Source organism: Hemicordylus capensis, chromosome 3 (genome assembly GCF_027244095.1).
Source record: "Hemicordylus capensis ecotype Gifberg chromosome 3, rHemCap1.1.pri, whole genome shotgun sequence".
NCBI classification, from domain to species: Eukaryota; Metazoa; Chordata; class Lepidosauria; order Squamata; family Cordylidae; genus Hemicordylus; species Hemicordylus capensis.
The window spans coordinates 77,529,757-77,556,686 of NC_069659.1; the positions used below are offsets into that span (position 1 = coordinate 77,529,757).

Below are 26,930 nucleotides of genomic sequence, written 5' to 3' on the forward strand. Positions count from 1 at the left end.
GTGAAAATACAATATTGTCTATATTATATTCAATGTGCACCAACTGTTTACGGTTTAAACAAAAGCTGGTTATGTTGCACAAAAGATTCCTTAACACAAAAGATGTTAAGGAATAGTATTCAGATCCTAATTATAGTATCGGGCTGCTCTTCTCAGTAAAAATTCAACGAACAGAGCATATTAGAAGATAAAGCTCTTCCATTTAAATAAGAGCTGACAACTTATTAAAAAATTAATCATCCAGCTTGTAATTGATTAATCAATTAAAGCTGCATATATTTGCATACGGCCAAGACCTCAAGATAGGTGGTTCAGTCACAAACGTTTCTTCATTCTCTGTGAAGGCACTTTGAAGAGCTGCATACAATGGAGGATTACACTAGTGCCACAAGGGTTGAAAAACAGTTCTGGAGATAATGTTTGCTTCAGTATAAATATTATGGGACAGGCCTTCTGCAATCTCAAAAGTTTTTTCCTCACTCCTCCTACTTCAGGCTTTTAATTAGTCACTCATCTGCCCTGTTTAAGCACGTAAAAATGTAAAAAAAAATGGTGTCAAGACCAGTGTTCCCTGTAACAGGGATTCTCAGATGTTGGAACATCTCATAACATCTACAGCTCTCATAATCCCCAACCAAAAGCCATTGCAGCTAAGGATGGCAGAAGTTGTAGTCAACAACATCTGGGAATCCCGCTTTCAGGGAACACTGGTCAACACTACTAAAAAGTTCCCACTGTCACAGGGATACAACTGCACTGAACTATGGCTATACAGGACTTGATAGTTGGTGCTGTAAAATGCTCCCTTAGATCTTTTTTAAAGAATAAGAGCCAAATGTGATCACTCCATAGCATATCCCTGTGTAAACAGATCAATTATTCATTCAGAACTGTGGCAACACTGCACAGCAGTAACAAAACCTAACAACTGGAACTCTCTCTCCAAATTTAGGAAGTAAAGGTGTGAGTAGTGGAGGAGAAGAAGACGAAGCTCAATTAGCCCCTGAAAAATTGTAATCCTTCTCCTCCACCACCACCACCACATGACAGCAGTCTCCTACATCTAATCTGAAGAGGCATTGCTTGACTTAAAAAACAAAAATCCCAGGGATCACATCTTTTTAACATTCAAATGTGCTAAACAGGTACAGGAGTTAAGGTCTGCCCTAACACAATCCCTCCTTGAGACTGTTGCAGTCATTTCTTGGGACGGAATTTTTAATAACATCTGCTAGCCTGAAAAAATGGTTACTAATCTGCTTACAGACAGAAATCCAAATAGGAGTACTTTCACAGTCTATCTTACAGTACAATTCTATGTACTGTACATTTATTAAGAAGTATGTTCACTTAATGTTATGGGACTTGCACCTTAAATGGTGCAGCAGGGAAATGCTTGACTAACAAGCAGAAGGTTGCTAGTTCAAATCCCTGATGGTAATATATTGAGCAGCAGCGATATAGGCATCATCTCATACTGTGTGGGAGGAGGCAATGGTAAACCCCTCCTGTATTCTACCAAAAAAAACTCCACAGGACTCTGTGGGTTCCAGGAGTCAAAATCAACTTGACAGCACACTTTACCTTTACTCCTGAATAAAGTATGAATAATATATATATTACACTCTATTTCTACTACTAGTAGTAGTATTTCTTTTTCTACTCCTATTTCTACTACTTCTACTATTTCTACTACTACTTTCAACACCACTACTATACTAATACTATATACTACTAGTAGTAGAAAGTGTGAGATATATATATATATACACACACACTCACACACACACACTTCTACTATTAATAGTACTACTATTAGTAATAATACTAGACTAGTAGAGTAACAGTGGTGTTGAAATCTGGGTTGTGAATTACTACTACAGTACTATACTCACACACACACCAGCAGCAGGATCAATGTCTCACAAAAACATTTCATTATATTGCCAAGAATTGTTGTCTAAAACAGAACTGCCGAAGATCACACTCAAAAAGTCATGTTGTTTTTCCACAGAAAATCTTTGCAGGCCCTTTCCTAATTTCAGTGTCTTAGTCCCCAATGTGAAATCATTCAAAATTATCTAGTGCATTATAAACCACAATGACTCCATATCTGAGTGCACTATTATGTGGGTCAGAAGCAACTAAAATCATAAGGCAAATTTTTCATGTAATATTTCCTTACTGTTTTCATCCTCAATTTATTTTTCAATTTAAGATATAAAAGGAGTTCTAACAACAGAAATTGCACTGAGGGCTCCTATATTGTCTATTCTTCACCCACCAATTTTCTGGAAAACCATGCTACAAGTTAAACTTAAGAACAGAAAGAAATCCTCTAGCCTGTCTAAAGAGGGAAAGCTGTAAAAATGGAAATATTTGACAGAAAGGGGGATACCATCAATTGAGGTATAGCAACTTGCATATTTTAAAACTAAAGCTGAGGGAAAACAAAGAGAGAAGAAAAAGTAAGTATGGTGGGAAAATGACTTTATTTATGGTTGGAGATTCTCTTCTCAGCATGCCTTTTGATGCAAACTTATATGAATAAATAGCATTAGGAATGAGAGAGAAGAAAGCAGGGAACTACAACACTCCACTCTTAGTTTGCTACCCAGTCTCTTCAAACACAGTTTACAATGCAGGCTTCTTACCTGCCAGGAAATGAAAATCAAGTGTCAGGATCTGCTTTGACTCGAAGATACTTTCAATGAGGTTGATAAGATGGGGGAAAGGATATATTTGATGCTGATGAATTCCAGGAGGATATTGTTGGAAGAAGGGAGCAAGAGATATTGCATAAAGGAAACAGTTTTGCAAAGGAACAGGAGAAGGACAGAAAACAAAGAGATTGGAAATGGCATGGTCACACGCCTCACTAAGTTTGCCAACTGGCAGAGTTGGGAAAGCAGCAGGAGCAAGCGACACGGTAAACCAAGAACTGACAATCAGCATTGGTGAGGAGGCAGAATTGGCATGTAGGGGAGACTGTTCACAGGATGGGCTTGCAATCCACTGCTCCTCATATGTGACAGTTGGCCTAACCTGGCTTCATGTTTGGGCTGGTTCTGACTTCTTCCACACTCCTGCACTCACCCATAGACCGAATTCTTAGTTGTCTAGGGTGAAAAGGAATTTAAATACAAGGCTGGCCAAATGCACAGCTCAGGTGAAAAGTGGTATGCTCAGGTGAACGAAAAGTGTTGGATTTCACATTAACACTTGGATTTCACTTAACACTTCGTTTCTCAGAGCACTTTTCCACACATTTCCCTCCTCATTAGAGATGTAAATGTTTAATAAAGTAGCCATTTAAACTATTTAAATTATATTGTTTAATTATTTAATGATTAGCACATTATTATTATTATTATTACATTTATATCCCACTCTTCCTCCAAGGAGCCCAGAGCGGTGTACTACATACTTGAGTTTCTCTTTCACAACAACCCTGTGAAGTAGGTTAGCTGAGAGCGAAGTGACTGGCCCACCCAGCTAGTTTCGTGGCTGAATGGGGATTTGAACTCGGGTCTCCCCGGTCCTAGTCTGGCACTCTAACCACTACACCACGCTAGTTCTCTGCTCACTTAATATACATAGTAACAACATGCATGTGGTGGGATTAAAGCTCTGCTGTGGGTGTGGGCCTCAGCAGAAACACAGGCCTGCCAAATGCTCTGCAGACTTTGGAGGAAGATGGAAGAATCAGGACAAGGTGAGCATCAGCTCCAGTGCTATGATGATGTGCCTCCACAATGATGAGGGAGTGCTTCAAAGCCTCAAAAAAAGCCAAAAAGTACACATGAGAAGAACATGAGGCTGCAAAAGACTGAATGAAGTATGATAATTGCCATGGAGGAGACAGGTGGCAGATGCAGCAGATGGCCCTGATCACTAAGAAAGGGAAGGGTCAGGTACAATCTAGCCACCATTTTATCTCACAAATAATTTTAAAATGTTTAAACATTTACAGCAATTTATTGCAATAATATCTTTCTTTACAGTTAAATGATTAGCTGTTTTGTATTTTATATCCCTATTCTCTACCCTCAATTGCTAGTTGGGCAAACGTTAAACATCAGAATAAATGAATCTCCATAGCTTGCAGCTTTTTGCCACTATATGCCACTACTACTTCCCTTCCTTTTTATGACAACATGTCCTAGCTGATCCATCATGCCAGCTTTATGCCCATCTGATACTTGCTTCTAGCAACAGGCCTGGAACTGAGAGTGCATGGATGCCAGGCATATAATCTGTGAACATCACAGAATCAAGTGATCAGTTGATTAAAAGTCCAGGCCCTAGTTTGAATACATAAAAAGGTTTATTAATATAATTTTCTATTTAAAGAAACAGTAAGGCTGTTCACACGGGCAACCCTATCCAGGCGCATGTGCCCTCTTACCTCATTCCCAGTCATCTGGCAACATGGGCTGCCTATAGTCTCATTTGGGCTGCAGGCAGCCTGAGCCACTACAGAGGCCAAGAAAAGGAGTGCCCTGACCTCTGGAAAGCCATCCATGCACTGTACGGGCGAGCAGAGCTTCAGCCACAATCGTGTGGGGGCAGGCAGGCGCGATCCCATCCCTCCCCCTTCCGAGAAAAAAGGTCATGTCTATGACCTCAGTGTGTCACAACTATTAAAAATATTTATATTTACCATTTTAACAAACAATGTGTATTTGTTTATAAAACAAGGTTTGTTACTGACTTTGAAGCTTTGACACAACACACAGCTGACGCCAAAGTATATACAACATAAATTGACCTCTACTTGACTGTAATTAGGATAGCCACCTTTAATTGTGCCGGAACATTATCGAAACTACATTTATTACCTCAACAGTTTATTAATAATTCTGCAGTATAAGAGATGTCATTTTCCTGAGTTTACAAAGTCATAAATGTGATAAGGCACACAGTCTGACTTGTGTTGCACCACTTATTTTATTTTAAGCTCAAATAAAGCCTTCAACAGAGAAGTTGAGCAGTTGGTTCTGTGAGATCACAATGTTTTTTGCCCTTCCACAAGTTTTTGTTGTATTTGTCATTATCAGCCTTCTTTCATAAAGTGCCTTCAAGATGGCTCTTTCGTCTTTGGCCAAAGCAGCTGCTGTAGTACAAAACAGAAAGCCATTTTGAACGTCCTTCCCTCAGTTCACAATAGACACTGAATGAAGGGCTATGGCAGCTCATTAGTACTAGAAGGTGAGAGGCAGGATGCCTCTGAATACCACTTGCAGGGGACTAACAGCAGAAGAGAGGGTATGCCCTCAGAGTCTGCCTGTGGGCTTCCCAGCAGTATCCGGAGGGCCACTGTATGAAAAAGGATGCTGGAATAGATGGGCCTTGGGCCTGATCCATCAGGGCTGTTCTTATGAGCAAGTAGTTTGGCAAGCAGATATGTGCTAGCCTCATATACCAGCCTCATCTGAATCCTGGAAGCCTAAAACTACAGTGCATGGACTATCTTGAAACATTTGCCTTTGGAAGCACAGGAGTGGGAAGTGGCTGACAATTTTGAAATTTTTTTTTGGCTGGCTCTGGGGACAGCTCTACCTTCAGTACAGACTGTACTGAAGGTTACCTCTTGGAATCTCCAAGTATGTTTGTTGTGTATGTGTATTCATTGTTAATTATATGATGATATGATTACTATCAGGAAAGACAATATTCACCAATGGTGCACATGTATGAAAATTACAGTATTTCAATTTTAAGTAAGAAACAGTTTGAAAACAAATGCCAGTTCAAAATGAAAAATTAAGCACCTTCCAGGTATGTTTCAACTCACACCATCTGCTCTGAAGGCTGAAAAATGTTATTCTTACTCTACAGCAGTTTTATAGTCATATTCCTAGTACACAACAGTTGACAGTTAAAACAAAGAACTACTAAGAAAGTGCAACATTCTTTTTCTGACATTTACTGCACTGGCCTTGGACTTCTAATCTTTACCAGACAGGCACACAAATCAATCCATCAGCTCATAAAGGTGTGCTTTCTTAACCTCTAAAACAGATGGGATTGGCTAGAAATGTCTAGCATGTCAAACTGTTAATCACTATTGCCCTTTGCACAAAATAACTCACTTAAGTTGAGGCATGGTTGCACTGTAACCGACATTAGTCTGTGGGAAACCCATTTAGCTGTCACATACTCCTGCCACTCCTGCTCTCCCTTAATTAAGCCTAATGCCTTATGATTTGACCTTTTGTGCTAACCTATTAACCCTATCTAGTACAAGTTCAAATATGTTAAACTAAAAACTTACTGTAAAATATTAAATGCCAACCAAGCTGCTCAAAGCATACGTACCACTCTCCTCTACCCACACATGATAGGTCTCCAACTACCAAAATAATTTGCCTGGAAAACTGAAATATGGCATTGATATAAGGGCTACATTCTGTAAAATAATGATGCAACTTGTCTTAACAGACCTAAAAAACCCCTATATTCTGTAAAGCTATGTGGGACTTTCTGGGATTATTTCATTAAGTTTTCTTTAAGTATGTAATACATACTTCCCATCAGGCTCAATTCTTTAGTTACCCTGCAGTTTTTTAAAAAATAAAACAAAAAACAGCCACAAAGATTCCATTGTGCTATGAAACTTCTAATTTTCTTTGACAAGTAGCCATCATTAACGACATAATACTTTGCTATGTCCGTACCATCTATTTCATATCATATTTAGGAAGTGTTATAATCTATATAGTTCCCAAAGCTTACTAATAGAGAGGAAGCAGAGGTATTGTGATACAAATACAACAAGTAGTTTACACCGCTTTTGAAGAAAAGTTCCCAAAGCAGTTTACATAGATATCAAAAAATAAAATGGCTCCCTGACCCCAAAGGGTTCACAATCTAAAAAGAAACATAAGGTAAACACCAGCAACAGCCACCAAAGGGATGCTGTGCCTGAGATGGATATTGTGATGCTTCTTAACGGAGGAGAAGCAGTTGTCCAGCCAATCTAGTGTTGGAGGATTGCAAGTTCTACTGAACTCAGAAATAACTTTGCAAGCTAGTTTAAAATGTACTAAAAAAAAAAATCAAAATCTACCCATCAATGATACAGCTTTTTCAAAATAAAAATTGAACTGGATAATGTCGCAGCATCCTACATTTATTGGCTAACATGTTGGTAAGCATAATGTGGGCAGTTCAGAACTACCTGAACTGCTTTGAGTGTCTAAAACAATTCCTGCAGTGTTGCAGGACAGGGCTATTCCACTATTACTTAAAATTGTGCAGTTGTGTGCTGTTATGTTCATTGGAAATAATGGATGTAGCATCTCACATCTGCAATTGCACAATTTTATGTAACAGCAGAGTAGGGCTGTTCTGCAACACCAGGGTCAATGTTGATACCCTTAGCAGCACAGGAGATTTGTATCACCCATGTTACACTACACAATGCATCAACCAACGAGAAAACAAAAATAAAAATACATGTGCCTATAATCTCTTCCACTGAAACTTAAAAATGCTTATACTTTAGTTAGAACAAGCCCACATGTTATGTTTTCTTATTAAGCAATTAAGAATGTGAATCATTCACAGACAGTCAGACAGACATTTTAAATAAAGCACAGTTTAGTTGGGAAACCAAACATTTCTTTTGTGTTAAACCAGACTTTTCTGGCCTACTGCTGACTTATTCTTCAGCCATCACAGTATAATATCCAACATGCGATACAAGTACTTCACTTAAATATGTTTGATGTGAAGCAGTCTTCAGGGTAGAATAAAGAATTGACCAATGCAATCATTATACCACCAATTGCATAATTTTTAAGAAGATGTATGGTATGCATAATTAATTGCCCAACTAAGTAGATAACTTTTCAGTCAGAATGTCTATCTGATTCATCTTACTAAATAAATGTTCAGGGAAATGTACATACATCAGATAAATTGTTTACATAATAAAGAATGATAGCAGTTCCGCTGAATGGTTTACTTAAAACCCAGAATTATCACATGCACATTAAATTTATCTTTCTTTACACCTGAAATTTTATTTATCTCTGCTATGCTTTAAGAAACTATTTGACTGAATCTATGCCTTGGTATCAAAACATAATACACAAACCAACCACAACAAACAAGAGAACACACGCTTGCATTCACCATGAACGCACAGCAGCAACAGATGTATAGGACTCTTCTGGGGGGATGATGAACACAGGTGAATGTGTGCAGGTTCAGATGTGTGACAGTGCTATGTGCTTCAAGCTACAAAGATGAGCAAAACAACCTATCACTTCAGGTTCCTAAGGACACAGCTGATCATATTTACTGGAGGATTTCGAAGAAAGCCAGCTGCTGCTAGGTCCTGTGCCATTTCTCGTATCTCAAGCCCTGTGTCCCTGGTTGATGCTTCCCACTATCCAGCAGGAGCTCACACTCGGGGTGGGTGGGTCAGAGGACTCCCATAATGCACTGCGCACTCGGAGCTGCTGGGCAAGCCGTGGGCAGGAGAGCCTCTGCTCGTCTGGGCAGGCAATCCACCCGCTCAGGGAAAGCTAAGAGATAGTCTGCGGGTAGGCCTGAGAAAACCTGCTCTTCCCGCAGACCTGCCTGAGGTTATTCACACGGATCGTGTGAAGAGCTTCTATATTGTTTGCCAGGACTCCTGTGTCTTTAAATTAAATAAAGCTTGTTTGCAAATTCAGCCTATTTTATTGCTTCCTCTTGATTCCAACTGGGGAATCTTCTTTCTTTATATTTATTTATATTTATATTTATATCTAAGACGTACCCATGGCGTAATCTCATGTGTGGCAGCATTCGTGAGAGTTCTGAGAGCTGCCAGATAGTCACAGGGCAGGCTAGAGAAAAATTATGGCAGCAGCCAGCCGTAGAAGACAGCGGTGGATGGCCGCAACCAGCAGACTGGCGAGCGGCTGCAACTGGAGCAGCCGCAAACGGCAGGTGGCCTGGCAGGCAGACGGCTGCAGCGGCTACTACCGGCAATTGGCTGGCCAGCCAGTAGGTGGGCAGCCAGGAAACGGCGATGGCAAGTGGGCGACGCATAATAAGAATATGGGGGCAGGCAGGCGGCAGGCGGGGAAGAAAGCGGAGGCTGTGAGCGGGGGAGAAGGAGACGGGTGGGGGAAGAATGTGGCTAGGTGGGCAAGTAAAAAAGAGACACTGGGGAGGGGTGGGAGGAGAAAGCGGTGGCAGCGGCCTAGAACTTGATGAATAGCATCTTTCTAGTCCAAAACAATGCCTTCAGGCGATGCTGAAATCTTTCCTTTGTATCACTGCAGCCTATTATGGGGATGAACATTTTTGATGGAATTTATTTGGTGTGTAAGAGAGAGCAATTTCATCACAGTGACTTTGAGACGAACAATGTGTTCTCCGTTAATCAATTTCTGTTAGAAAAAGTTAGAATTAAGCTACAAATTGCATTCTCATTCACAGCTCTATTATTAAAATATTGAGAGCTAGATTATTTGTAAGGGAAGGTAAAATAATCTTATCATTTTTGACTCCCTAATTTGGGACCTTACAGTGTAAAACAGACAACATTATTTTTAAGCTAGTTTTACATTATTACATAAGGCGAAAATAAATCCACAGGGAGATTTAATTTTCATAAAATGTCTACTGAAAGCCTGTACTTTACTACAGCAAATAAAAATGCCTTATCACTTCAGAAAATATCGGCTAACATCTGGACTAGTACTGCATGAGTGTACTTGTACTGCATGAGTGTACAAATGCTTCATGAGTGAAGCAGTGCTGAGTTCCAGGCTATCTCTGTACCAATATGTGAGTGGGTGAAGCGGCAGTTTTCAGTGATCTCCATGTCCCTTTAAAGACCAGTGCTTCACCAAAATGTGACCTAAGGGTTGTGCAACAACGTTTTTGTGGCTTTTCTCATAGATTGGGATATATTTGTCAGAGACAGTCAGCTAGAACAGGGATTGGGTGGCAGATGGATGGTACCTACTACCCAACCCTCAAAACAATTGGGCAATCAGGAGATCTTTAATGAATTTTTGAACTGACCCAGATAAAATTCTAAAATGCATTAAAAATCACCTGATGGTTTTGTGGGTTGGGTTGTAGGTAGCACCTTGCCACCCAACCACTTTGGTATCCCTAGGAGCTATCCATGGGAACAATGGGATGATTCAATGTCCGTTATTCTCTTTGGGCAAAACAGCGTACCACACACACGTCACACAAGCTTTGAAATACAGTTTAAAAAAAGGGGGGATTCTCAATCTGTCCCTCCCAACACAGCACATGGCACATTTCAAACACAATCCAAAAAAGAATAAGTGACCCAGAATCCACTTCCAGCCACAGCGCCTACCTGCACTGCACTAATGCAGATTACAGAGCAGACCAGAGCAGTTAGTGAAACACATGGAGGCCAGACACAGAGGCTCATCACCACAATCACCAAGAAATATCACACACAGAGAGAATGCTAAGCTCCCACCATCCATTTCTCGCCATTTCACAGACAGACCAAACCACAACACAAGGCAGGCAGGCAGCTGTCAGTAAAATCAGATAGTTATAGCAACAATAGGTAGCCAAGGTAAAGTTGTGCCGTCGAATCTGTGTTGACTCCTTGCGACCACAGAGCCATGTGGTTTTCTTTAGTAGAATACAGAAGGGGTATGCTCCTGTATTGCCATCTCCCATGCAGTAAGACGATGCCTTTCAGCATCTTCCTATATCCCTGCTGCCTGATATAGGCATTTCCCATAGTCTGGAAAACATACCAGCGGGGATTCAAAAGAATAACCACTTGCTCCATACACAAATTACTTTCCCGCTGAGCCATTAGGTATCTATGCCTGAAGTGGAGTGGTGCTGTCAATGGAAGCTCTTTCTATTCACAAAAGATGACTCTAATCTCACAAGGTTTCCTTAAATGAGTGGAATGACCCTTTGGACAACCTCAATGTTCCTTCTGAAACACCAGTTCTGGATGCTAAGCAATATATTCTGCCCTCAAACTTCACTTCACTTTCATTTACAGTATGAAAATCACTATCAGCATTAACAAAACTATAGAATTTTCAGCCTAGGAGATAAATATCAGTAATCTTTACAATCTTGTAAAGTAGGTCAATATTTATATGATATACAAGGCTAAGGTTGAGAGATGTGGCTTCCTAATATCACCAAATGAATCTATAGCTAAGGTGAGATTTGAACTGGTAACCTTCTGACTACCAGTTCAAATCTCACCTTAGCTATCCTACACCAGCTATCCTACATCATTTTTAAGATAATCTTACCAACTATCCTACACCATTTTTAAGATAATTAACCTGCAAGGATAAGATGCATATGAAGTGAGTCTTGTGAAACCAATTTTTTTTTTTTTTTTTTTGTAAAAAGCAAGACTGTGAGAAGAACCTTCTTGTTTCTTTCTACCACATTATGTTCCAATGACAGAGTACAATGAGAATGATTTTTCAAGCAATAATGGTTTTTAAACTTTCTAGTTTCAAGAAACCCCTTTCACACTGACTGTCAAGGAGCCCCTGCACATAGGAAGCTGCCATATACCTAGTCAGATCATTGGCCTATCTAGCTCAATCTTGTCTACACAGACTGGCAGCAGCTTCTTCAAGGTTGCAGGCAGTAATCTCCCTCAGCCCTATCTTGGAGAAACCAGAGAGAGAACTTGAAACTTTCTGCTCTTCCCAGAGTGGCTCCATCCCCAGAAGGAAATATCTTGCTGTGCTCACATGTGGTCTCCCATTCAAATGCAACCAGGGAGAACACAGCTTAGTGAGGGGGACAAGTCATGCTTGCTACCACAAGACCAGCTCTCTGCACATCTGCAAAGAACTACTAAATTTGCCAGATAGGGTTGCCACATGTCCAGAACTGACATGGACAGGCCAGAACTTGGACATCCTGTCCAAGACTTTGGGGGAAGTGTCCAGGAATTGCTTTAGTGAATTTTATCCATTTTTCTAATGCTTCTCTTCAGGCATGGTACACCATGTTTTGAACACATGTTGTCCATGTTTAAAAGCTGCATATTCTCACCCCTTTCTTTGGCACAAGTGCTGCCAACTGGCTAGATTGGTTCTCTTAATATGGCTCAGTAAACCCCTTTCCCTCCTTTCTGGATCATCTCTAGAGTTAGCCAGGCTCGTGGTCAGCCTCCTAGCTGTGACGTATATGGACAGAGAACCCTCTTTTCTCTAGTGGCATTGCTGTGGTCTCACTTCTTTCTAGAGCAGTCACTACTTTATAATTGTTTATAAACTGTAATTAAGTAAAATAATCATATGGTTTCTTTCATTTTTCTTATTGTAATTATATATATTTTGCATATCTGTGTTTTACTCCTATATCGGGCAGCAGCTATATAGGAAGGTCCTAAAAGGTATCATCTCATACTGCACGGGAGAAGGCAATGATAAACCACTCCTGTATTTTACCAAGAAAATCACATGGCTCTGTGGTTGCCAGAAGTCGACACTGACTCGACGACACAATCTTTCCTTTTCCCTTTATTTTTCCTTTATGTGTATAAGACATATCGAAGCTGTTCTCGTGTGCAGCCTAACTCAGGCTAGGGAAGCCCAGATCCCCATGGGGCAACATCACCTAGCCCCATTTCTGAGCCCAGCTGTTAGTCTAGGTTAAGGGATCGAACGCACCCTTAACCGAGGCTATGGGCTTGTGTGTTTGCTGGGGCTACGTTTAGTCTCAGTGGACACAGAGATGGGCGCCTAGAGTGCCTATCTCCTGGGGGAATCCCCAATAGCATTGCACATATTGCAAGGTACATTGTGGGATCTCTAGAGCCCAGGATGAGTCGCAGCCTCAAAGCCTCCCAGGTTGAGGCAGTGGCCAAAGGTGGTTCTTATCAGCTTTGACTGATACGCCAGCTATGTCTGTTTCTTGGGATGAATGACCTCAAAATGGTGGTACGTATTTATTTATTTATCATATTTATATACCGCCTGATAGGTACATCTCTAGGTGTACAAGAGGTTACATATGCTGGTAACCTTTATGCTGGTTTATTGCAATGCGCTCTATGTGGGGCTGCCTTTGTACTTGGTCCAAAAATTGAAGTTGGTCCAGAATGCGGCGGCCAGGTTGGTCCCTGGGTCATCTAGGACAGACCATATTACTCCTGTGTTGAAAGAATTACACTGACTACCGATACATTTTGGGGCAAAATACAAGGTGCTGGTTATTACCTATAAAGCCCTAAACAGCTTAGGCCCTGGTTATTTAAGAGAACATCTTCTTCTCCATGAGCCCCATCGCCTGTTAAGATCTTGAGAGGTTCTTCTGCAGTTGCCGCCAATCGTCCGGGGGCTACTTGGGAACGGCCTTCTCCGTTGCTGCCCCTGGACTTTGGAATACGCTCCTTGTTGAAATAAGAGCCTCCCCGTCTCTGGCAACTTTAAACAAGGGACTATTTATTCACCCAGACTTTTAATTAGATTTATAGTTTTAATATTTTTAATGTGGGGTTTAAAATTATTTTAATGTTAATGATTCTAACTGTAAACCACCCAGAGACACAGAGTTTTGGGCAGTATAGATATATGTTAATTAGATGGATAGATAGATAGATAGATAGATAGATAGATAGATAGATAGAATAATTAAGTGATCCGTTAATCATGTGGGAGAGCAAAGTGCACTCCAACCGTTCAGGGCGAGTACAAGGTTTTCGAAGCCTTCCCCCCGCTGCCTGGTAGGTCATGTGAATGGCCCCATCCAGTGAGCAAGATACATGAAGGACTTATATAAAATCTAGTTAACTAAGTTTTTTCTTTATCATAACAATATGTATTGGACTTTTTATTAATAATAATAATAATAATAATAATAATAATTAAATAAATAAATAAATAATATAACCCAGCAAATAAAGGCAAGTTAATTACTGACACATTTATTTTTAAACATATCCACTGCTTGTTCACTTCTCTGAGTGCCATTTTTGGCAACTTAAGAGTAGTACAGAAATGCTAAATAAACACAATCTAACATTTAGACACTAGGCAGTCGAAAAAGACACTAGGCAGCCCACCCACAAAAGCTATAGGAGCTACAAAGAGGACATTCTTTCTTGCACAGCATTGTAATTTTTTAACATAACTGAATAATCAGAATAACTATGCACACTTAGTAAATGTAGCGCCATGCATGCGTTACATTTTCTAGGCCTAGGCTAGCTTTTCATGCAAAGGTGTAAGACATCTTTAAAAAATGATTCCCAATATCCCTCCTTATCACGGGTTGATATGAAAGCAACATGTGTACATATACTTTTTAAAACATTTTTAACATAGGGCCACATTTTAGGCCTCATAGGGGCTTGAAAGAGATTCACACAGCTCAAATAACAGAGCAGCTAAAGAAGTCCCTTCCAAAAGTCATGGTTTGTATTAATCAAACCTTAGAATCTACATGGATTCTACATACCCAACACTCCTCCTCCAGATCATTTTATGTTAGTCCTTAATCCTCTTGAAAATAGCCTTTGCAGGTACATATGTTATTACTTTTCTTTAAAACGTACAAGACCAGTGGTTTTATTATTTAAAAATGAATTGTACAAATTCTGTAAATAATGTAGAATGTATGCAATAACCATACATAAATGCTTATAAATGTGTTGCAGTGGGGAAATAGGAAAACCTTTAAAATGAAGAAGAACCTTTGAGATAAAATTATGAAATAGCCAGGTTTAGCTTCTCCTAAAATAAATTAGCAGATAAAGTTAAGAAGTCTTGAGAAATGAGCTTAATGAGTGACACAATTTCAATGTTAGAAATGTTTTAAAAGAAAAGATGCTTCTCCAATGGAGGAATAGTATGACCAAGAAGATGGGTGCCACAAGATTTCTCTCTACACTAATCAAGAAAAGCTATATTTCTTTAGTAATCATGAATTACGCAGCAAATACAGAGAAAGCAAAGACAGATCACAGTATACAGGGTGCACTGCAGCTCTTCACACAAATATCAGTAGAAGATCCATAACCCACGCACCCCCTGCCACTCCCTAAATATCAATCTAGTTTTCAATAGAAAGTTATCTTTGAAATCTTAAGAAACTATTATCACTTGTTCATCCCCCCACCAAAAAAAGGAAGGAAGCCAAACATTTTAAGAGTTGTAGTTCTGATTGTAGCTGTTTCTATGGAATAAGCGGTCACCCACTAAACAGCAACAGTTTTGCAGTCTTCAAACAATATTTATCATGCTTTTATACAGTATTCAAGATTCTGCACTCTTAGTATTAAACTTTTTTTGTCTTAAGCCTTAATAGTATGTAACACAGAAACTCAGAATTATACAGTACAGCGTATATATAGATGTACTCACATTTCCTATTGTAGATTGTTTTAACCACATTCTAAAAGATCAATAACTTCATCTACAAAGAGAACGTATAGATCTAACATTTGGAGTATTCTTTTCTTACTAAACTATGTAATTATATATAGACGTCCATGACAAGAGGCCCATTCAGGCATTATGTAATTATGTACACTGTGCCCAGTATTAACCACAGCAGAAGTACTCCAACATGCTGCGGCCCCCATTCCAAGGCACCCCTACAAATCACATTCTTCCCAAAACAACATTTTTAATCATGGAGAGGATCTACAGATACTCTTTATCTCTGCAAACAAATGCTGTACTTGCAGACAACAGGGGAATATGGCCTATGGAACACATCAACATAGAGCAAGGCTTATTAGCATGCTCCGTAGCAGACTCCTCTTACGTAGTGCCTGAAGAGGGTTTCAGTCAAAATTCTAACTACTCTGCTTGGTGTCAACAAAACAAAGCATCCCAGAATCAATATATTAGCTAGTTCTAAGTTCAAAAGGAAGCTTGATGTCCAAAATATAATATGTAGTAGTTTTCTTTTCATTACACTACAAACCTTGCAAATACAGCATGATATTGCAACAAGTCGTGTCTACAATCTTAAATTTACAATTTAATTTTTAAAAACAAAACAAAACCTCTACCACCCCAGCTAGCTTATTCAAAACAAAATTTGTGTTGAAGTCTTGTGGGCGAGGCGGCCATCTGCATCTACAGCCCACATTTCTGTACCATTTTTATTATTTCTCAAATTAAATTTATCAATTTTCCCACTGAATTTTTCCTCCCTCATTTGGATAGTAGCATAAGGGAAAGAAAGTTGCCAATAAGGACAGAATGTGGTAGGCAACCTTTCAATAGGTTTGGTGAAGTGATCACCTAAAACCACAGGTGTGAGTGGAGTGGCGAGAGCAGCCACCACATCTTCCATCTGTACAGGTAATATCCCAAATGCCTGTGCACACATACTTCCGGCTATGCCAGAGCATGTTTCTGGGAACCTGCCACTGCTACTGCAGTGGCTCCTACAACTCAACTATCTTTTCCTCCTTTCAGAAAGTGTAGAAGCTGAATAGGTGGCAGAGAAGACACTGCTGGAAGTCCCTTCCTCTTACTCTGCAGCCCTTTCAAGCCCACAGGATCGCAAAGCATGCTCTGGTGGCAGGACAGAATAAGGCAGCACTTGGCGCCTCACTTTGAACACCCCCAAATATTAGGCTGCCCCTGCTGGTAGGACTGGAAATACAAATCTTTAGTTTAAAAGGAAATATAACATTATTCCATGAAAAATATGATGTTGTGGATAGAAATAATGAGAAATCACCTTTTATGGAAGATGAGGATGTAGGGGGAAATAGTATGTGACAAACAGGAGACAATGGAGAGAGAGAGAAAATATGAGTGTCTGTCTTGCTTCACTGTGTGTACACTTGCCTATGAAAAGAACTGAATAAATAACAGGAGATAAGTACAGCTGGAAAGGAGACATGAGCTTGTTTAGTGCAATTAAGAGGTAGTGGATGAAAGGGGACTTGGGAGCAACAACTGGCTTAATATATTTTGATCAATTTTAACTGATTATAAAATAATGTATTTTAAATTGTTTTGTACTATATTTTGTAATTCTCCCCTCCTTTTTTGTTTTTTTAATAATTTAATGTGTTAAGTGTTTTAATCTCATGTTTTAATGAGCGTTGTAACCCGCCCAGATAACAATTTGTTATAGGGTGGCTAATAAATAAATATTAATAATAAAAATATTATCATCATCATCATATACATATATAAATATAAATAATATAATTGGCCTGCTTCCCTTCCAAAGCTTGCAGGCCCTGGTGACACTGAAACTAATGAGGCTTGGTGAAGCAGTTGCCTGGCAGTGGATTGGCTGCCTCTGCGGACCCGCCACTGGCTCTGGCTGCCTCACCCTGCCCAGACTCACTGCTGGTATGCTACAATGAAAACATTTTTCATTGCAGCACACCACTGTAATGTATTTTATATACCCTCCCTCTCCTCCACATCCCGCCATCTACCTGTTTAAAGGCAGGAGACAGGAAGTTGAAGAAACAGGAAATGATTAAAAATACTTCCTGCCATTCCAACTTTCCTGTCATATTTCTGAGCATATAGAGGGTAGGATGCAGCAAGGAAGGGAAACAGAAGTGGTAGTGACAGCTCCCCACAACCACCAGGTAGAAGGAATTGGTCACTGTACAAGGATTGCATCAATAGCCACAGACCCAACTCTGACAAAGCCTTTGCAAAGGTACTGTGTACAGGGCTGCTGTCAACCTACCTTCCCCATGTGTTGCCTTGCAAGCCTCAAATTAGGAATTCTTGATTCAGCCCCTGCAAACCCTTAGTATAGGGCACCAGATGAGGATAGGGTGCTGCTGGCAATTTTCCTCCCTCATGTGGTCCTCTTGCCTTGAGAGGATCCAGAGCTCCCAATCGAGTTCTTGCACAGCCAGGGGTGCTACATGGGGGTGGGTCGCTGCTGGCAACCTTTCTTCATTGCGTAGTTCCCTCGCAAACCCTTGTAAGTGAGAGACTGGGCACTCCCAGTCCAGTTTTGCAAGGATTTGAAACACGGGTTAAAGAGGTGTCGGCTTCCTGGCAGCTTCTTTCCCTTGCCCCAGCTCCCCTGCAAGCCTTGAAAGGTGAGGAAGCTGATGAGAAAAGGCTTCCCGCGAGCAGTCGCCTTTCCTCAACGCCTTTCCATGCTTCAGGGGGCGGGGCTGGCGAAGTGGGCTTTTGCGCGTGGCCTCAGGCGCCCAAATACCTTGGGCAGCCCCTGCTGAGGCTCCTAAGCACGCACTTGGGGGCGCCTTACATAATTCAGGTTCGCGGGAGGGAGTGGGGGGAAGGTGCTCGGTTAGGGTAGCGTTCCGTCTCGCAAATGGGATCCGTAAAGCCTAGTGAGGAAAAAGAGTGTGGGGAGGGCTACAAACTTTGCTTGCCCTGCCTCCCCCGCCCTCCCCACCATTACCCGTCAAACTTTATTTTCTGGAAGGTTTGGGGACGAGAGGGGGGAACCGGCTCTGCCGCCGGAAACCCTCCGTCCCTCCCGAGGGATCCCACGTAACCCTGGCATTGTTCCCTTGTGGCCTCAGCCCTCCGGAGGCTCCATCCCTCTCTCCAGTCGCTGGCTCCCTGCTCCTGTCAGGCTGCCAAAGCAGTGCCTGTCTCTCTACACCGAGCCCCCAGCCGCTGCCGCCGCCGCCGCCATTTCCCTCCTCCTCCCCCACAAGCAAAGGCGAAAGCCGTGGCGGCCCTGGCACTCACCTCCCAAAAGGAGCCCTGGGGGTTTCTGCGGCTGCTACCGCCGGTCCCACGCGGCGGCAGTTTCGTCCGTGGGTCCGTCTCTCGTGCCTGTCGGTCCGGCCGCCACAGGAGGGAGGCTCCAAGCGCGCGCGCGCGGCCGGCTCCAAAAGCCACCCCTGACTGTAGCGGGCGCGAACTCCAGCAATTAGTTCTAGTGCGGAGGGCTCCAGAGAGCTGCGGCTCAATGGGCATGCGAGGACGGCGGTGGAGGAGGGAGACGGAGACGAAGCGCCAGTCCCTCCCGCTTCGAAGGAACTCGGGAAGCCGCAGCCTCTTTCAACAACAGCAACATGCATGCGCGCACGCACGCACACACACACACACACACACAAAGCTCTCCGGAGCAGCCGTCCTCCTCCTCCTCTCTGGAGTATATCTGCGTCTGTGTATCTGTCTTCTTTCTCTCTGGTTCAGGGCTCTGCTGCAATGGCTGTGAGGCTGACTTTCAAAGCCTCACCCGCAGCCCGTGATGCGCCCTCCCTCGCTCTCTCCCTCCTCCCTCCCTTCCTTCCCTTCCACCTTGTCAGTCCCTCCCCTCTCCTTGCCATTCATCGGTTTAGCCAAGTTTCTGTGCTTTAATCTCTTTCTCTCCCTTCCTTCGCTTGGAGGCTGCCACAGGGAAAGAAGATGCGCAGAAGAGAATGGAGAATATCTTTCATATCGATTAGGGTCGACGACTATCTGGAACGATTTATCAAACTGGGGGAAAATTAGGCTTCAAATAAAATTGTATTTATTTAGGTAGATTAATGGGATGCTTATGAGAGGGTGTGTGTGTGTGATATACATAATATAAAATACTTATCTTTTAATAACCACTGAGTTCATAAAGACCCAGGGATGGAAGGGATAGGATTTTTCAGTCTTTTTTCAGTAGTCTCATGCACCAAACAATTCTTTGCTCAAAAGGAGAATACCATTGCACAGTTATAGCATGTAAACAAGATAAGCCCTTGCATTAACTTCTTTGTAATAACTCAAAAGCCACATTCTAGCAATACTTTAATTGGAACAACAAAAAGGTCATTTTGGTTGGTGCTTATAATGGTATTACTAGAACATGATTTTTGGAATATTTTTTCTAATGGTCACAAACTGTTATCTACTATTCTAATGTACTTTGAAATAATTCTTTCTTCGCCCCTGTTCTATTCACAGTTACTAATGCAGAATGGAATCAACTTCACCCACCAGCATGTGTTGAAAGAATATGTGGAAATAAGTAGGAGTCCAATCAACACATTTAAATACATTTTAAACTATTGTGATTTTATGACAGAAAGGAAAAACTGTTAAGAGGCAGCATCCATGATAAATTTACGCTACTTTAGAGATGGACTTGAAAGGTTTTGGAGTTTAAAAGTGTGGAGGAGGTAGAGTTTCCAAATATCCTGTTTTAAGAGATATTCTTTCAATGTTTTGATTGTGGAAGCCACCAGTTTTCCACAGCCTGAAGCAGGGGCGATGCTAGGGTTACCATGTCCAGATGGTGAAAATAGTCAAAATCCATCACCAAAGAAGTGGAAATAGTTGGTGTTATTCACTAAAAAAAAAAAGTATCTAACAGATCTCCACTTTGCATAAAAATTGTGTAAAATGTGCTTATGCTAATTGGTATACCATAAGCATGCTTTGCTAAAAATAGGATGATTTGAGAATAAATACAACTCACCAGGCAGAGCACAGAACTAATCTATGGAATTCTCTACCACAGGCAAATTCATGGAGGACACTTTGGTGTATCAATTTCTTCTCCCAAATATTTGCTTATTTTACATTTATATCTCACATGAGTTTCATGGCTGAGTGGGGATTTGAACTTGAACATACCACAGTGGTGCTGGTTTTACTGCTTCATTCCAAAATAATCCTATGACAAGGAAAACACAGTCCAGTAGTCCATCAATCTAACATCTCCTGGAAACTTATATTGTATTTGCATAACATGAATAAGGGTGGGGGGAGGGACCAGTGTTGTTCACCAACCTTGACTTGAGGATGGGATGAGTTGTTCTACTGGGTCTGCTCTGCTGTGTTTGCAGTCCTGTTTTGACCATGTTCTAGTGAAAGACCTTTAGGGGCGGATGCATACTCCAAATCTAAACAGCTCTGCAGCTGAGGCCAACTGGTTGGCTGCCAAACCACCACTCCATCCAGAACTCCGGACACTACCTCCAACACAGAAATAGTTGGACGGTGATTCAAAACAGTCGGGAATGTGGGGTAAAAGTCAGCATCTGGCAACCCTAGGCATTGCTTGGTACTTAAAACGTCTGGGGCCCAGGCCCACAGCCCTTTTGATCACTAAATCATATTTGCCTAGAAAAAATACATTTTTTAAAAAGTCTGCGATAGTGTGATACAAGACCTATGAAGTTGGAAGCAGCAGAGAGCTGGGAGAGGCCAGGAGCCCTGTCCCACGCTCTTTGTGGGGGTCTTTCTGGAAGAGGTTATGAAGGAGGGAAATGGCCAATGAGATTTGGGGCTCTGAGCAATGCATTGGCGGTCTGTGCCCCAAAGACCACTCCGTAATCATCTGAAAGAGACTTATGTGAGATGCATGAACCTATCATTTTACTAGTGACAGTTAAAAAAATTTTTTTTTTAAGCTTTCATCCTACTTCAGTTTTCTAAGGGGGAATATGATAGTAATCTATAGGATTGCAATGGAAAAATTGAACAGAGATTTTTCTCCCTTCATCATACTAGAACTTGGGTTATCCAACAAAAATGATTAACAATAGAGTCAAGCCAGACAAAAGCACTACTTTGCAAAATGCATAATTAATGTATAAAAATTGCTACCACAAGATGTGGTGAAGGCCAGTATCTTAGTGAGCTTAAAAGAGGGCTTATTCAAATTCATGGATGGATCTAAGAGATGATGGCTGAATGAAACCTATTGGTCATGATGGCTGAATGAAACCTTTCTGAACTCAGGGTTCCATATAGCCATCATGACTATAACTCACTGGCTATTAGACCTGTCTATGAACTTGAATAAGCCTTTTTAAAGCAGTCTAACTTATTGGCCATCACCACATCTTGTGGTAGCAGTTTTTATACATTAATTATGCATTGTGCAAAGTAGTACTTTATTTTGTCTGCCCTCAATATACCGAATGATCCTGAGTTGTGAGTTCTAATGTTATTATGGCGGAGGTGGGGGAGTTATTTCTGTTTAGTGACTGCTTCCCAGTCTGCCTAAGTGTCAAATTTCCAAATTCTTTTCTTCTCCTTATTGCTAACCAAAAATTTCTGACCAACCAAAGAAGAAGATCCCGGCTGGATCAAGTCAATGGTCCATTTAGCCCAGCTCTAATTCACACAGTAGCCTAGGTATCTCAGGGAAGCCCATAAAAGGTTTGAAGACCATAGTGCTCTTCTGCTGTTGTTTCCTGGCAAGTGGTATTCAAAGACATGGTATTCCATTTGCTGGGGAACAAAAGCAGGAGAGGACTAGTGCCTTTAGGTTTTTGGCACTGTGTAAAGCAGCGCTGGCCTAAATACTGTAGCAGGGCTCTTCTTCTGAGATTAGATTGGACAGCAGTATCTGGTTAGTAATCAGAAGAAATGACTTTGGACACTTGCCAGTCTAAGGCCTAGGAAGACTGGGAAGTAGTCTAGTTCTACCTAAGGGGCCTAGTAAAGAAAAGAGAGGAACAAAGGGCTAGGAAAATTACATTTCTTCCTAGAATTCTTAAAAGAGGATACACTATATCCCATGAAATCAAAATGCAGGCTGTGATGCTGAGGTTCACATGCTTCAAGTCTGAATGGCTGCCAACATTTTGCTCTCAGTTTTCATTTCAGCACTTCCTGCTTCCACCAGACAGGTGCAAAATTTCCTCAAGAACCCTTACCAGAAAATGAAATTGATCAATCTCTAGTGTGTGTTCACTTTTGCTCACTCACATCACTGGGTCACTCAATTCCAGTATGCACCAGTTTGTTTCTATTTTCTATTTATGCAACTATAGTCTGGATTATATGGGTTAACATAGCAAGGGATGTGTGGAATACTCTGCCTTGGACCATAACAATTTGTCCTTTCCTTGTAGAGTTTTATTTAAAATGAGGCAAAAACTATCAGTTAAGATTTCAGTGTCCGTTCTTCAGGTTTTCAGTATCAGTTCTATTCTGAATGCTAATATAAAGCTAAGGCAAATGTAAAACAAGTGTTTCAGTATCAACATCCCTTGCAGGCAAGTAGTTGCCAGTGGGATTATTTTGAAATAGATATTGTCAAACAACTTACTAACTGAAACATTGATTTAATGGACTTTTCAATAATGACTGCACAATCTGACTTCTGAATTGTAATAATAGCTAGACTTATTTGAAATCACTTAGGCTTGATTCAGACACTCTCTTAAGGGCTTTTATTTTTAACCCTCTCTAGGGTACTTACAGACAATGATGTGAATCCCTGGGGGGTGGGGGGGAATAGAAGCTTAGCAATATTGCACTTAGCATGATTGCATAGTGGAAAGTACCACACAGAGGAGGAAAGCCCTGTAGAAGAATCTGAACCTAGTCCTGTTAATTTAGAATTTGGTTCAAGATCATACCTTATGAATAGGGAAGAAACACTGTTTTGCATGTAATTACAAATTAGTTTTAAAAAACTGTATTGTTTTGATCAATGGCTCAACTGGAATAATATAAAGGTTGCAAGATGTTAAAATTAAAGGATCAAGAAAAATTCAGAAAGAAAGACAACTGTGGCAGAATTAACTTACAATTTTAGTTGCTATATTTAAGAAGTTCAGGGTAATTCTTTAGTTCTGTCTCATTTGTCAAACAGAATCAGTGGTTTTACATAAAGTTTTATAACATGATGTAACCTCAGTGGATTGAAGCTGAACTTATATGGAATGTAACCTTATAATGTATATAGTTTTCATAACGTATTTAAAGCAAAAAATGTAGATCAAAAGAACTAGAATTTCAAATTAATTAATTGAGGAAAGTTCAAAAATGTACACATTAGTAAGGAATTGTCTTTGTGTCTTTAAGCACATAGATTTCGCAAGTACATTAATACTGTGGATTCTTTCACTGCTCTTACTGGAGTGGTTTTAAAAGCTCATGCTGCTACCATAGGCATGGAGTTTGAGAAGCAACTCAAAATGAATAGTGAAGGAATCCATAATACCTCTATACTACTGAACTATAATTACTTTGCGAAAATTGCATACAATGATAAACAGTATGTTAGCAAAACCACATAACTCCTAGTTTCAAACTTTTGTGTGGTAAAAGCTTTCTTAAGAAAGTCATTCCACAGTTATACATAGTATATTCTTATATTTGCCTTTTTCCTTGCATGTCCTGGTATGCTTCTGAAAGTCACTGTCCTCTTTTAGCTGGATAGCTGTGCTAAAAATATACTTCTCACTATTCAGAATCAGAGAGTTCTGCATTATTAACACATAGATCAGACAGCCATGCTCTGAAGTCTAAGAGCAATAGGCAAAAGACCTGAATACTGAAGTCTTTTTATTATGTGATCATTGTAAAATTGTGCCCTTTAATGCTGCAAAGAAGTCTTCATATACTTGCAGTATCTAACTGGCTTGGTCCATGCCTTTGGTGTATGTATGCTATTTGTTCTCTTTCTCTTCCATGTTGCCCTTTCCCTTTCATGTATTCCATACGGCAGCATGAGTTAAGATTTAACTGCAGTTCCCCTATCCTGCAGATGGTGACCGTAATGCAAAAAAAAAAAATTAAAAAAAAATTGCCTTCTCATCTACAAAGAAGAGGCAAAACTAGAGTAGAGATCTACACTTAAACACTATTCAACAAAGTTTAAAAATTGCTTCTATAGAATGAAAATAAGCATTTTTGACACTTCCCACAAAGATTAGGCAACAAAAGGATTAGAATAGGAAACTACAGAAATATTCCCATATCTCCAGTTGCACTGGGCCATTTTAAGGGAATTACTCATTCAGGTGGCAATTGCAACTCTATCAGTTATCATTCTCACTCATCATCATCTGTGAATCCACTTATCGCTTTTACAAGGCTGGTTGAGGAATGCAAGCTTGCATTAATTTTCTGAAAATGTATGCATGCAGATATACACAAGTCATACAAAGAAGAGATAGCATTTCTAGTGATGCTCCACTTGATGACAATATGGAATGTGAATGGGTCATCCATTGTCATTAGAATGTCTACATTTATACACCCTAGGAATGCTTTAATGAAAGCCTTCCCAATGCTTAGCATTAGGTGGCTGTCTGGGTCAGTTTGACCAGAGGGTTTGTGTTAAAGCAAAGAATTGTTGCATGGCAAATAAAGCTTTGTCACGTTGATCATAAATCTGATTAAAGGCTGGAGGGCTAGGATAGCAGTCTGACTCATCCAACACCAGCTAAGAACTGTCATCACAGGGCATTTCTTCTGACTATGTGTGAAAGCTTCTCTGTCTGCTTTTCCACATTACCATACAGCTGATTTTCTACAAGTGATTTCTCTTTGAAAAATCTTTAATAAGAATGTGGAATATGAACGTCATCTGTCATAGGAAGTTTCTACAAAATCCAAATTTAATTTTTTACAAGTTGGAGCTTTCACGCTGAGGTGTAATGGGTAAGACACTTGAGAATTAAAAAGTCCCCAATAAACAGGAATATTTATTAAGATTTAGGGTATTACAGTACACAGAGGAGAAAATTATTCTAGAAAGTATTCAAATAAATTCAAGGGCACCCCTTGGTAGTGCCAATGATATACTTAATGAAGAGAGTCACTACCACTACAACTTTTTGACCCCCTCCCCCTATTATTTATATTGCTAGGTAAAGGTAAAGTGTGCCGTCAAGTTGATTTCTACTCTTGGCGCCCACAGAGCCCTGTGGTTTTCTTTTGGTAGAATAAAGGAGAGCTCTACCATTGCCTCTTCCTGCACAGTATGAGATGATGCCTTTCAGAATCTTCCAATATCGTTGCTGCCTGATATAGTACCAGCAGGAATTTGAAACAGCAACCTTCTGCTTGTTAGTCAAGCATTTCCCCTCTGTGCCATTTGGTGGTCCTATTTATATTACTACTGCTATGCAATTCACTACTAATCTACTACTACTACTACTACTACTGTTGTTATTTATGCAAGTACACTTGGCTAGAGCTCCCTTTCCGAATGTTCAAATATTGGCTTGCCTCTTGCTAAATGTATGAAATAGCAGTATAGGTAAGAGGGATTTCAACTTTGATAATGTTAGAAGTGAGAATTCTAAAGCATTCTCCTTAGCACCACATAAGGAGTTTTTTTTAATAGGTCTCTCTAAGTCAGTTAAGAGTCTCAGTTTGGGTAAGTTGTTCAATGGCTTTCTATTAGTATGTGATATTTAGTTTCTTAACAAATCTTTATTGGAGTGTTTTTTTTTTTACTCAGCCTATTGTTTCCAGATAATATCTTGGGATAAACCTATTTACCACCAGACCATACTCTGCTGTGTAAGGGTTTTGACGTTTCTCCTCAAATCCTTCAACAGAGGTTCCATGAAACAGCTCAGCAGTCTCTTTCAATCCCTAAAGAAAGGTCTTTGAGCATAACAGAAACTGCAAGGTGGCTCTTGAGCATGTGTGTGGATTATGCCCATCATTTTAGTAGTTTGCCTGCAAAACCAAAATGTCTAAGGCTGGCTCTGTCAGCATGGCATCCATTCAGAGGCTCCTATGGGCACCATAGCACCACTCTGTTTTGCAGTTTTATTTTCCCCTGCCCTTTTAATAGTGTGAATTCATTTTATTACTAACGTATTGGCCTCATATCTTAATTAGTGAGTAATTAATATATTTGTGAATTGAATATATCAATTGTGAATTGAATTACTGAGTTACTGAGTTATTAGTTACTGAGTAATTAATATATCTGTGAATTTAATATAATATATCTGTACATTGAATTGTAAAAGCTATACAGTGGGTGCTTTCCCTCTCACGATCTACTGTAAACAATGTAAACAAAACTGAAGATTTTGGCAGTGTGCATACTCCTGATGAACACATCATGAGAACGCAGAACTTTCCCCTAATTTCTGCTTGACACCAAGCCAACTCAACATTTACCTGGGATCAACAGCCAGAGTTCAGTTCTAAGATTAACAATCCCAGGTAAATGTTGAGTTGGTATAGTGCCAGCAAGAGATCAGGGAAGGGTTCCAGGTTCTCATGACCCACTTGAGAGGCAGTGAGCACACCACCGAGATGTCT

At 40.4% G+C, this 26,930-nt stretch overlaps 1 protein-coding gene across 5 annotated transcripts in view; it reads right to left on the minus strand.

Annotated features, from left to right (window-relative positions):
* The window catches only part of NRIP1 (nuclear receptor interacting protein 1), a 121,820-nt gene extending 102,635 nt beyond the window's left edge, over positions 1-19,185 (minus strand). For 2 of the 5 annotated variants that reach the window (XM_053308171.1, XM_053308172.1), the window contains exon 1: positions 18,663-19,185. The gene's annotated coding sequence lies outside the window, so the exon portion shown is untranslated. Of the gene's footprint in view, positions 1-15,359; positions 15,381-17,673; positions 17,696-18,662 lie in introns of those variants that run through there. The other 3 variants (XM_053308175.1, XM_053308173.1, XM_053308177.1) reach the window with 3 other exon arrangements.
* Positions 19,186-26,930: the final 7,745 nt, after the last annotated feature.